General features: G+C 37.3%; 1 protein-coding gene across 2 annotated transcripts in view; it reads right to left on the bottom strand.

The window, feature by feature from the left end:
* The window catches only part of COL25A1 (collagen type XXV alpha 1 chain), a 337,352-nt gene that overhangs the window by 108,186 nt on the left and 216,407 nt on the right, over nt 1–12,759 (bottom strand). The gene's annotated exons all lie outside the window — the stretch shown is intronic.

Genomic DNA, 12,759 nt, shown 5'->3' with positions numbered 1-12,759 from the left:
GAATCAGCACAGTGTGCCTCACGAAACACAGTCTTACCACCCACATATCACAATTTCTCTCTCCAATCATGTGATGAATTTCAGGTCTGTCCTGTTTCAGGAATTTATGCAGAGGTGGTGGATGGAAATCTGTCTCTTATAACCTGCGTATTCCATGTCAGGGGGATTTATGGTCACACTCTGCAGTAATCACTTCTGTCACGTAACTTTTCCAAAAGAACTTGACAGTTCACACAACCCCTTAAAACAGAAAAGTGGTTTTGAATTCCTTAACCAAGGAGAATGGAGGAGAGAGGTTTTAGAGACTTTGACTTCAATAACTTGTACTAACTCGTTCTCACGGGTGTTATCGATTGGGTAAATCTGAGAGCGAAATTCTGCCTTTGTTCTATTTCCACCTTTCTTCCAGTTTGTTTTTGTAAACACAGAACGTGTTTGCCATACAAATAATATAAACAACCACCAGCACAGTACACACCTCAAGTTTCTGTGGGCTCCCTTCCTGCCTGTCCCCTCTGCCCACCCAAATCTATTTGAGAATAGTTTTAGGAAAGGCCAGTAAGTTTGTAGGTTTTTAATTTTATTAGTTTTGTGGATATGGATATTTTTCTCCCTATTTTCTTCATATCAGGGATATATCTGCATTTTTAAGAAAGGCAATAAAGTTAGGTTTGTAGTCTGAAGATGTTTTCTTCAATCCTAATGCTTTCGATTTTTGTTCTTTAGAGCTAGGACTTCTCAGGAAGCAAAGCAGAGGAAATCTTATCCCTTCTGCCAAATCCTTTCTGATAAGGTTATTAAGTGGCCGGAGAGCTTCGAGGCGACCTGTGTCCTCTTTTTCTTTTCCCTAAATAAAATTCCTTTAAATATAGATTCCGTACAAATTCAGAAATGCTACAAGTTGGAAAACAGATGTGTACAATTTGCTTTTGTTTTACTATGGAATATGAGTTTAAAATGTTATTAGATGGTAATGCGCCAGCATCCTTCCATCTGTGACTCATTAGCCCTGTATGACACAGTCAGAATTTTATATAGAAACCCCATATTTATGTAACAAAGAACAAAAACAGATACAAACAAGACGTCTATGAGGGATCAAAATCTTGATTAGTGGCAATAAATCATAATGTCACTTGCAACAGGATTATCTAACAAAATAATTTTAAATTAAAAGCCTTTTAACAGCATACAGGGTAGGTCTTACAAATGTTTTGAAATTCGAATGTATAAATAAGTCACTTCTCTTACTCATGTCTGAGCGTGACCAGCTTTCTATGTTTGATCATATTTTCAAAATGCTCACCAGAAAAAGCCTTCCGTTTTATAATTTCTTTGTTTGGGTTCCAATGTTAATGAGATCTAAAGAGGGAATTACATAGGTAATTCTCACCTCAGACCGATCCTTTCTCTCAAACAGAACATCTCTATTTGAGGAAGCTGATCTTACATTTCTCAATGAGCTTAACTGTGAAAATGACACCCATTGGGTGTATAGAGCTACATTTTGAAGATCTCATTCGTGAGGCAGACAAAAAGATTTCAGGAGTTCACGTGTAGAAAAGGGGACACGTGGAAGGATTCTCTTACATTCTGACAACAATCCCATGGGCGGCAATGTCCTAGGACCCTGTGCTTTTCAAACCAGGATAAAAGTGACCCTCAGTGTGCACGCCAATGTCCAGAGTGTTTAAAGGCGAGAATAAATACGGCACATCTTCCCGAAAAGTCTATTGTCATTAACGGTAAATAAGTTTTAACATTTTCATGCAAAGTGAACATTAATATATTATGTAGATTGCAAAACTGCATACATTTTTTTAAAAATTCACAATTTGGTGATGGTGAAGAGCCATCACTTCACAGGGGCAACCTCCAGACCCGAGCGATGCCAACGCGCCATTTCTCGTAGGAGACCTTTGGGGGCTACTTTGACAAGTGTCAGTGCAGGTGCTTGTCTGTGGGTCGTGGCCTTGTGTGGCCACAACTGCCAGCTTCCCTGGCTGCTCATACAGAGAATGCGCTTTTTCATTAACGATGCCATTTTTCCCCACAGTGTCATTAGTCATAGTCCTTTCTAAATAAATGACATGAACGTATTTCACTTCACATCTCAGCAAACTTGCCTGGGACACAGATGGCTCGAGTGGGTGCGGAAAAGTGTCTCCAGAGAAACATGGAAAGAGAGTCTAGGAATAAGCTGAAATACCGAAATAATGTGTACGTATTTTCACCCCAAAACATTCTGAATTTTTAAGAAACTGGATGTATAAGAGTATGAAACTACTTTATACAACCCGTTTTTTTTTTTTTTTCCTGAGAGTGTAAGGCCTCCAACGACATCATGAATCTTCATGACATACTGTGAGGGAGGGGACATCTCAGGGCCGAGTTTTGACATCATCACAGGAAGGGCTGTATCTCCCTTTATTACCTTCTAGTCAAAAAGAGGCAAGCCTACCCCAAAGGGATATTGAACAAATAAATAATTCATAGAAATGCTTCTAACTACTAAGAGGTCATAAATTCAAGATGTTATTGTCATTTTTATTGTGTACTCAGTAATGATGAGTGTTATATGATTACATTATAGTGAGAAAATTTTATGTTTTGTCAAAAGTATCCTGTAAGGCAGCGATAGAGCCAGAATTGCAATACAGGTTTTTTGATTCCAGACTTTGTCATATTGCAATTTATGTGTTATAATTTCTTTCTACTTGTTTTATAGTTTAAATATTTGAAAGCTTGAAAACTGACTAACATTCCACAATGTTTAAAAACTATTAAGTGTGTTCTGTGCAGCATTTACTGTGCTAGTCCCTGGGGATTGGATAGTGAGCAAGACCCCAAGTCACAGGTTTAATGTCTAGTGGGGACACAGGGGAAATAAGCAGGTGGCCGTCACACGGAGTGGTAAGCGTTATGAGGGTGAAGTAGAGGGACTACCAGGAAAATCAAACATGCAGCCAACATGAGGTTCGAGGAGCCGTGGAAGAGCTCCCAGGGGGGTGAATGAGGGGCTGCAGGCTGGTACAGCAAGAGTAAAAGCAAAGGCAGAGGGACTTTTAGGAAGACGTTACAACAGTCTAGTTGTGGGACTGTGTCTTAGAACTAGCAAGAGGCACGTCGATAGTTCTGGTTGATATTAAGGGAGCAGAAGTCACAGGACTTGTGACTTGGCTAAGACAACAAGGGCAAACGAAGAGCAGACAACGGTCCTGGGGCTGTAGCTTGGACAATGGAAGGATGGTGAAGGGACACTAGGAGAAGAATGGGTGTTCTGGGGCAGGTAGGTGGTGACAGACGTTGAATGCAGTTAGGGACTTGCTGTATTTGAGATGTCTGTGGACAGCCAAGGGGCGGCAGTTGGACATGCACGTCAAATCGTCAGAAGAGAGGTGAGAACTGTGTCACAGGGCTGCACGAAGTCACCTCCGCAGGCCATGAGAGAGCAGATGCAGGAAAGAACCCTCAGAAAGACTTAGATTCAAGGGATGAGTAGCAACTACAAAGAGGATGAAGAGGAGTGGTTGTAGAACCAGGAAGAATGCTAACTCTCCTCACAAATTCCACGTGGGTAAATGACTCAAAATGACATACCTATCTTCACTATTTATGGCATCATTAATTACACTGTATAAATGAACATAAATGACCCACAGTAAGAACAGGGTAACGATGGCCAACTAAAAATGGTTGCCCATTGATCAACGTAAGGGAGCGTACCTGAGGTTGTAGAGCTTTGGTGGAAAAGATAAATAATTATTTTAATTACAAAGGGTCAAGGGGCCCCAATAGCAAATCATATTGAAAGAAAAAATGTGTATTATGCTGAGAAATGAAATCTCCCAGTTTCTCCATAATGTAAATACTACCCTGATCCTGTTTGCCCAAAATACATCATGCATTACAACACAACCATCACAGTGGGCATGTGTGCAGCATAAATAAAGATAAATATTCCTCAAAGTTGATAAAATAACTTCTAGCTAAGAGAGGCCAGATGGGGAAATACTGTAATAGGATGCAAAAATATTTAGGTAAAAGAATAACTTGAACAGCAGAAACTGTTAGAAGGCTAAATAAAGAAAAAAAAAGAAATGAAGAGAAAGAAATTTGCAGCTAAATCATTCCATATTGCAGGAGATGGTATAATCTCTCTGCTTAAATAGAAAAATCAACTATATAAAGCTAAATAGCTACAAGAATTCTTTGGACAACCAAATAATATGAGAATTGGAGCCTGTGAAAATCAGAATTTATCACTGATGATAAAAGTTTGCCTTATGGAAGTATTATTTATGGAAAGAATTAGCCTTCTGTAGTGGAATATAATATTTTCAAGTGGCTCAAAAAGTTAATTTTTTTCTTTATATTTAAAAAAAATTTTAAGGCTAGTCAAGTGAGTTTTTTTTCCTTTATAATACATACTCTAAGCTCCATTCTGTTATGTTTTACTATAAATGTTAACCCTAGTCACTCCAGGAATTATCTTTTTATATGTACATGATAAATGTGAATTTTGCAAATTATTCGGGAAAAAAGAGAACAATGCAATCTTTACATTAACAAATGTCATCAAATACTACAGCTAGTAAAATGCTAAGTAAGGGAAGGCAACCTGCAATGCATCTGCAAATAAGAATGATGGAAGATAAATGTTAACACTGACAAGCACAAAGTATAAGAAAACACGGGTCAACTACACACACAGTGCCAAAGGTTCTACCTGTTGTATACGACCTACTAAGGGATTCCAGGGTTAGCATAAAGTGTTCCCTAATGACATGCAGCTAAGAACTGCCAATAAAAGATGAGACCTCATGAAAAGAGGTAGAATTCCTGAAGAAGCTTTGTCCCAGCCTGAGAAAACCAGAGAAGGGTAGCCACAAGATATAGGGGAGAAAAATAAAACAGCCTTTTATTTTTATTTATGTATTTTATTTATATAAACTTTGTTGTATTTGTATCAGAGTTATTCTCTCTAAACGAACATCAAGAGAGCAGTCCTGTCTTAGGGTTTCTTAATAATAATTAAAATAATACATAATAGTGCTGATGATTACTATTGTTTTCATCATCAAAATTATAGTGATTGTCATGTAGATTATAAATTCCTTAAATGACAAAGACATACTACCAAAGAAATGAAAAAAAAAATCAATAAAAATGGTTAAATTGTAGCTAGTGGCTTTCTATCATATCATGGGTATCATGAGCCTTACTCATGAAAAGAAAATACAGTAATTTATGATTTTTAAAACATCAGATAAAACTATGTTAATAAAACTATGCTCTTTCCAATGCTTACCTTCTCCAAGCACAGTTCAGTAGAATAAAAACAGAGTAGAGAAGAATCAAGGCTGAAAAATGACAAGGTGCTGCTATAACTTATGTTAAATGCAAGGAATATGTTACAGCCCTTCTGTATAAGAACGTTTATGTTTCTAAAAGGAAATTTTGCTGCTGGAATTCTAGAAACTTCTGACTCCCTCAACCACTAAGAAAGATGAAGAAATAAGGTATTTAAGAAAAGGCAACTGACTTCTCCTGAATTATGTCTCCAACTTTTCTCTAACATTCAAGTCTAGGAAGATATTTGTCACTCAAAACTATCTTGAGAAACGTCTGTGGACTCTATTTGGAAGTCAGGACCCATCTTTGATACGTTCACCAAGAAATGTCACCATGGTCGTGTCCATCTCACTTTGCAAGGGAACACTGAAAGTGGTTTCCCTTGCATGCTAAAACATGCAAGAAGAAAAATTAAGCATTAAATTATTAAAAGTTAACTTAAGTTCTCTTTAATCCTGAAACACCACACTGAACAGAAAAATACTGTTTTTAAAAAAAGGTAAGGAAGATATATCAAGTTAATCCAAAAAGCTTCATGGATTCCTTGGAACATTTATCTTTTTTTTCTTAATAGGAATTAGAGTATAAATAAGAATAGGTTCACATTTATATGTGTTTAGCTCTTCTATATGTGTATAATAATCTGTATTTATGGATAACTCTACTTCATAAAGATGTTACAAGTGAATACAATTGTGAATAATTTTCACACACAGAAAATATATCTATGGATCTATTTCCTTTTAGTGAGAATTGATATATGTACACACACCCACATACTGAATGATACATAGTACAATATTTTTAAAAATTGTGAAAAAGGCAAGTGTTTGATAAAAGAAACAACTTGTAAGTCGTGCAAAAGATAATCAAAGTAACACAGAGTATGTGACTTAAAACTAAAGCATGGCTCAGAAGGTTCTCTGCTCTGTTCTGTGTTTGGGCATAGCTACCTCGGTCCCAACCTTCATTCTGTACTTCCTGCTTCACCAGCGGAAGAATTTCTCTTTGGCAATCCTGGAAATCTCACAAAGTCATGGCCGCCTCTCAGTGATGATAAGGTCAAAATTTTGGCAAGATATTTCAAGGTTGGGCCACAGTTTAAATAGCCCAGACAAACAGATTAACTCAGCTTCTAAAAATAATAAGCCAGATGAAAGGCCCAAGGAATAAAAATATTTTGGAAAACAATTGAATGTATTCTTAATTTAAAATCTGACAGTGTCTCCCTTGGCCTTTTCCCTCCCCTGCCAATAAGCTCAGAATGTCGAGGCTGACATGTTCTTTTGAAGACACGGCAAATGAGGCAGGAATTGCCACCTGTTGTTCCCTTGCACTTCCTAAGGTTACAGTTAGTTCCTGCCAGTTTACATCACATCACACACGCTTCAAGCCAGAACAGGACTGTCACTCTGCCATGACAATTTCTCTCTCTTCTTGTTTATCCACCACCATTTCCCTATCTTAATTCTAATGAATTCCTTCAGGCCTGAAGCTGACTAAAGTACCTGTCCTAGAAAGATGTCCTATGTCACTAGTTCTTTGATTGTTTAGATGCTACACTGGAGGTTTTTGATATCACCTTTCTACCACTGACTCCTTTATCAACAGATTCATGCTAATTTCACAAGCTAATAAAGCAGGATAAGAATGCCCCGATGTTTTCTTCGTATGTGGAACTATGAAAACAACAGTGTTTTTATTATTATTATTACTGTTATTATTTGTGTGTGTGTATTAAATCATTCATTTGTGCTAATTGAAAAAAAAACTAGTGGTTAGTAAGGGTTTCTCTGAATATCGACATTTTTCAAACAAAGTTTAATTGACTTCTCAGAGATAAAAAGCAAAGCTTCCTCACTCCTGCAAAGTCGCTACAGAATTACGTTTGAAGAAAGACCTTGCAACTGACATCCTTTTCCTACAAAGCCAGTCCTGTTTGTGGATTTTGATTTACAGGCTAGGTCTGTTACAAGGAGCTGCTGGACACATTAGCGCAGGTATGCTTATGAAAGGATGCTGCTGTCTGGCACTAAATGACTTTCCAGAGACCCATCTCATTCAGACCTGCAGGAACTGCTCTCCCTGAACATGATCCGCCAGTGCATAAGCCATTATTCCACCCGTTTCACCCGCAAGAGTCAAAAATATAATCCTGCCCTCTACTCCCTTCTGTAAATCCTGATGTACCATTAAAATCTGCTGTTTTATACTTTCTTGATTTCTATTTGGTTAATCCACCTTAAACATTTCCAGTTGCAACTGTAATTCTGCATTTGGGAGTGAAAGAAAAATAACAGTGGTAATTATGTTGAATTTCATTAGTGTAAACTGCTTATAAATTACTGCATTTTCTATTTTCAATATGTTCATGATTCACAGGTATTACCAACTGCAGTATAAAATGGATCTTTCGTCCACTTCAAATACAGATTTTAGAATATTTACTAAAAGGCTTACTTTCTCTTCTTTATATAATACTGAAAGTCATCAACCCTAAATCTACCTTTCCCTTCACATTTTATTATATGCTTCAATCGTAGGCATTAGTGCAACCATATTAAAAATCTTATGTTTGGATTCGAGTAAAAATTAAGCTTGTTTAAATATAAGACAAAGAGAATAGAATCTTCTGGATAGTTTAATGTTTAAGAGAGGATCATTAATATATTACTCATCAAGAAAGTCTTTAAATTATTTAGCCAATATTTTATAAAAAGCAGCACTTGGTAACATTCAAACAAAAGAAATACAAAGGGAATAATATTAAATATACATCCACATATATTCTCTTTCATCTAAAATCATTTATTCCACTTAATTTCAAGAAAATTATGTAAAAATTATGAGAAATGGTGCATATTAGTTAGAAAAGCTAATATGGTATATGTCCAGATATCCGACATGTAAAAAAGTGAAAAGAAGAATATGGAATTTGATATGAGCAATGAGTACAAAAGTGTGGACACATGACATCGTCCCTTTACTCAATAAAATGGAATGGAAATAATTATTTGAATATGAAGGTCAGTGCACTCAAAAGACAAAAAGGAAATCCAATGGTTACTTAAACTGGTTAGCATCATTCTCCAGAATTTCTTGTCAGAGGATATGCTTAGGATTAGATTTTGGTTTCATTTTAATACCTTTGTGGTCATTAATAGAATTTTCAGTTAAAGGCTCACATCTCAGGCATTCCACTATTGTGCTGTTATTTTTTTTAATATAAGAGTTTTATAAAATGTGCCCTCTTACATTTATATGTTTTGTATAAAAGTTTACTCAACTGTATTACTACATTTATTCAGTAGGCATAGGTTTACTTATATAATGTTACCTTAGAGAAACAATATACAGGATTTAAAGTGACATAAAATAGGTAGAGTCATTATTCCTCAGTTTTTCTCAATACTTTTTTTCTTATTTGATAAGCCCAGCCATTCAACCAGCAACTTTGAGATAAAATTTACAACACTGAATTCCAAGGAAAATATTGTCTACATATCAACCAGTGCTTATAAAAATAATTTATTTTCTAAATTGACCTATATTAGGACGCATTTACAAATGTTCCTGGGTTCAATTCAATATACCAGTGCTTACTGGTCTGAAATATGACAGAGATCACTCAAAAGAGAACTCTGATTAGAAAATATAACAAGAACATTTGCAATTTTTAATGAGCTTCCTGTTTCCATGCCAACCTCTGCTGAATCGGGAAAGCATTAAAATAATTTTCTCACAATTTACTTCTTTCCATTGTGTTATAGCCATTCCCTTTTCACAGGCAATACATTCAGTACCAAATGTATTCATTAAGGCCAAAGAGAAAGGCAAGGGTTAAATAAATAAGAACATCAAATTAATATCCTGGCCTAAATGTTTTAGCAGAGCCAAAAAATCTGTTTAATCATTCAAGTCAACAAAGGTTAAGATAATAAAATAAACTTCTAAATGCTTTCCTTTTCTGGAACTTAATCTATCTTGCCAAAGATGTTTTTAAGATGCTATCAGTTTTGCATAGTCCCAGCTGTTATGAAAATTTACTTGAATACACTAGGAGGAGAAAGGAATTTTATGAAAATAGTTAAGCAGAGCTCCTGGGTGGCTTATTGAAACTGTGGGAGCTTAGGACTCATTTAAAACCAGCTGGTGGCTGATGATGTTGAGGCCAATAACCACTAAATCTCTTATTTATCAGGGCTCTGTGTTACTTGGCAAGGTGAGGGTAGCCAACTGCTGAGAAGATTAACATATAATCAAAAGACAACTTCATAATGTTTGTTCAGTTTGATTACTAAACTTGCCGCAATTTCAGAAAAACATAGTACCCTAATGAAACAAGACATAATGAAGCATTAAAACAGCATTGCTTATTTTTAGTCACTAAGATAGGGAAAAGAAACACGAGCCAACATCATCAAAGCCCTGGGTACCACTGGTTCCCAGGGCTACGGTTCATGACGAGGGCAGAGGCCCTTATGAACTGGGCAAGCAGAAGTCCTCTCCAGTGATGAAGATAGACAGTAGTAGCACTGGTGGGTGCAGGTGACAGTGACAAGCCTTAAAAGTCTTGAGGACTTTTACACTTGACACTGAGGAGCGGTTACTGATCAAGAAGTGTAATTCAATTTTTTACAAACAGAAGCTCAGAATAAAACTGCGGTCCCCAACCCCCAGACCAGTACCAGTCCCTGGCCTGTTAGGAACCGGCCGCACAGCAGGAGGTGAGGTGAATGGCAGGTGAGCCAGCCACTCCCCATCGCTCGCAGCACCGCACAAGCTCCACCTCCTGTCAGATCAGCGGCAGCATTTGATTCTCGTAGGAGCAGGAACCCTGCTGTAAACTGCGCATGGAGGGATCTAGGTTGTGGCTCCTTATGAGAATCTAATGCCTGATGATCTGAGGTAGTGATGATAGTGCTGTGGAGAGGCTGCAAATACAGATTATCATTAGCAGAGAGGTTTGACTGCACAAAAATGTAATGCACCTGAATCATCTCCAAACCGTCCTCTCGACCCACCCCCATCCATGGAAAAATTGTCTTCCATGAACCCGGTCCCTGGTGCCAAAAAGGTTGGGGACCATGGTTCTAGAACCTGTAAACACAGCATGATCAACAGCAGAAAACAGACTTCATTCATGTGGTTATCCTAAAGAAAAAAACAGGACTAATAGCAAATATAACAAGGATCTTGATATTATACAATTTTCAAATTGGTGCCATTGAGCTGAGAAGTAAAACCTGTATTATAACAAGGTAATTGAGTATTCCTACATTCCTTGGATGGGGTCAACATTGCCCTGTCCCTATGGGCTCCATATAGTGACGTTCCAGGGCATTACCCTTTGGCATAGAGGTTCTAGGGTATTACTATGTGGCATTCATTCATTCGTTTTTTGGAGGGTTGGCAGTGCATGGACTGCATAGACTGAGTCTATCAAGACTGCCAAGAAAAGAGATCCACCTAATTGTGTGTTCCAGCTTTTTCAATCGTATTCACAGAGGCATGGAATTTTACAGTTGAAAGGGTTCCCAGCAGTCAGTCATCTGGAAGCGTGTGATATTGTGGAAAGAGGGCAGGTTTGAAATCACAGTGAGTCCCTGCATTGTCTTGGTAGATGTGTGTCAAAGAACTTGAACAAGTTACTTAATATGCTTGAGCTCAATCCTTGTCAAAAAAAAAGGGCAATATTTATATTTGTCCTACTAACTCACAGAATTACTTTTGAGGATAAATTAGAGAATATATGTAAAACGTAATCTGTCAATACCTAGGTTCAGATCCTGGTTCTGCCACTGACTGCTACTTTGGACAAAATGTTTAAATTTTCTAAGTCTTGGTTTCCTCATATATTAAATGGGAACAATAAAAGTTAACTATTTCATACAGTTATTGAAATAAGGTATGTCTTCAAAGAGTAGTTGCCACAGTTTAAGAACTCAACAAAATTATTCATCATCATTATTATTATTTTAACTGTAGATATTTCTGTAATCCTTATCATTTCATATTACTGTTGATGACTTCATAACAACTACTTCACTGACAGGGAAACAGTCTGGTCCACTGGAAACAACACAGACTAGAGGCTGAGAAAGCTGGGTTTGAATTTAAACTCGGGCAAGTTACTTTACTCCAGATTTCTCATGTGAAATATGGGAAGAATAATCAGCTATGATTTGTTGAGGGCTTATCATAGACTTTTCATACATTATTTCATTAATTCTAATTACAGTCATAGAGACAGAAAGTGGTAGAGTTAGAATGTGATCCCTGTCCAGCCCGACTCCAGCCTGTGCATAATCATTTCACTCTACTGCATCTACTCTTCCTATTTTTCTTCCCTGATAACCCATCTCACTGCACCATAGTAAGTCGTACAGAGGATGTGTGCAACTGACCTAGAAAGGTGATCGGTAAGTTGTAAGACTGAGCAATTAGCAATTATCATTATTTTGTGTGGTATTATTTCCTATTCCAACTTCCATCCAGTCTAGGAATCCCCTACAACTTCTTTACAGCCGGTCATCCAACCTCTACTTGAATATAGGGAAAAGTCCTAGCCCCGAAACTTTGTAATACAAAGCTTTGAGAACGAAATGAAGAAAATGGAGTTTGGGTGGGTGACTGAGAGCGCAGATAAAGCACCGTCCCAATCCTATCCCTAAAGGCCTACCTGCGAAGAGCAAAGTCTGCAAACACAGACGGAAGATTAATGGCAAATCTGTATTGACATGTCCCCAAGAGTCACAGAGGGAAGCACAATTCTAACATCAGGATGCATTCATCTGTGGAAATCTAACACTTAATGCCTCCCAGAATAAAACTAAGTGATATTTATGGTTGTTATATTATATGTAAAATTGTAGGCTTGAAGTTGGCTCAATGCATATGGAAAGAAAGCTAATGCCAAAAGTTATCCCGCTTTCTTCCACATTGAATCATATGCCATCAACAGTTTTCAAAGATAGTCAACTTTCCCACCATTTACCTTTTAACTTCTTGCAATGTGACTTCCACTCTCACTACTTAACACAATGCACTCCCTTCATATCCCACGACTCCAAAACAGCAACTCTAAAACCTCGTCATAGAGCTCATCCTGGAGGCTTTCCTTTTGTTAAGAACACTCTGTTGGCCACCCTCGATTTTTTGTTTTTTTCTTTTCTTTGTAAAGTAGTTCTTCCTCTGGTGTTCACACATTGCAACGTCCTAGTCCTACCTATGGATGCACTCTCTCTTTTGCCGACTCTCCTCTCTCATCCCGTTCCCTACATGTGGATATTTCTATAGGTTCTATCTTAGGGTAGTTCTTTCCTTACTCTTTGCTCACCATTTTTTTAGTGCTATGATATCAATTCTTACTCTGTGACAGTTCAGTTGTTACCAAGTATCAAG

The sequence above is a fragment of the Lemur catta genome, chromosome 26 (assembly GCF_020740605.2).
Source record: "Lemur catta isolate mLemCat1 chromosome 26, mLemCat1.pri, whole genome shotgun sequence".
In the NCBI taxonomy this organism is placed as follows: domain Eukaryota; kingdom Metazoa; phylum Chordata; class Mammalia; order Primates; family Lemuridae; genus Lemur; species Lemur catta.
Note: the sequence above shows the minus strand (reverse complement) of the source record. Positions and strands in the feature narration are given on the sequence as shown.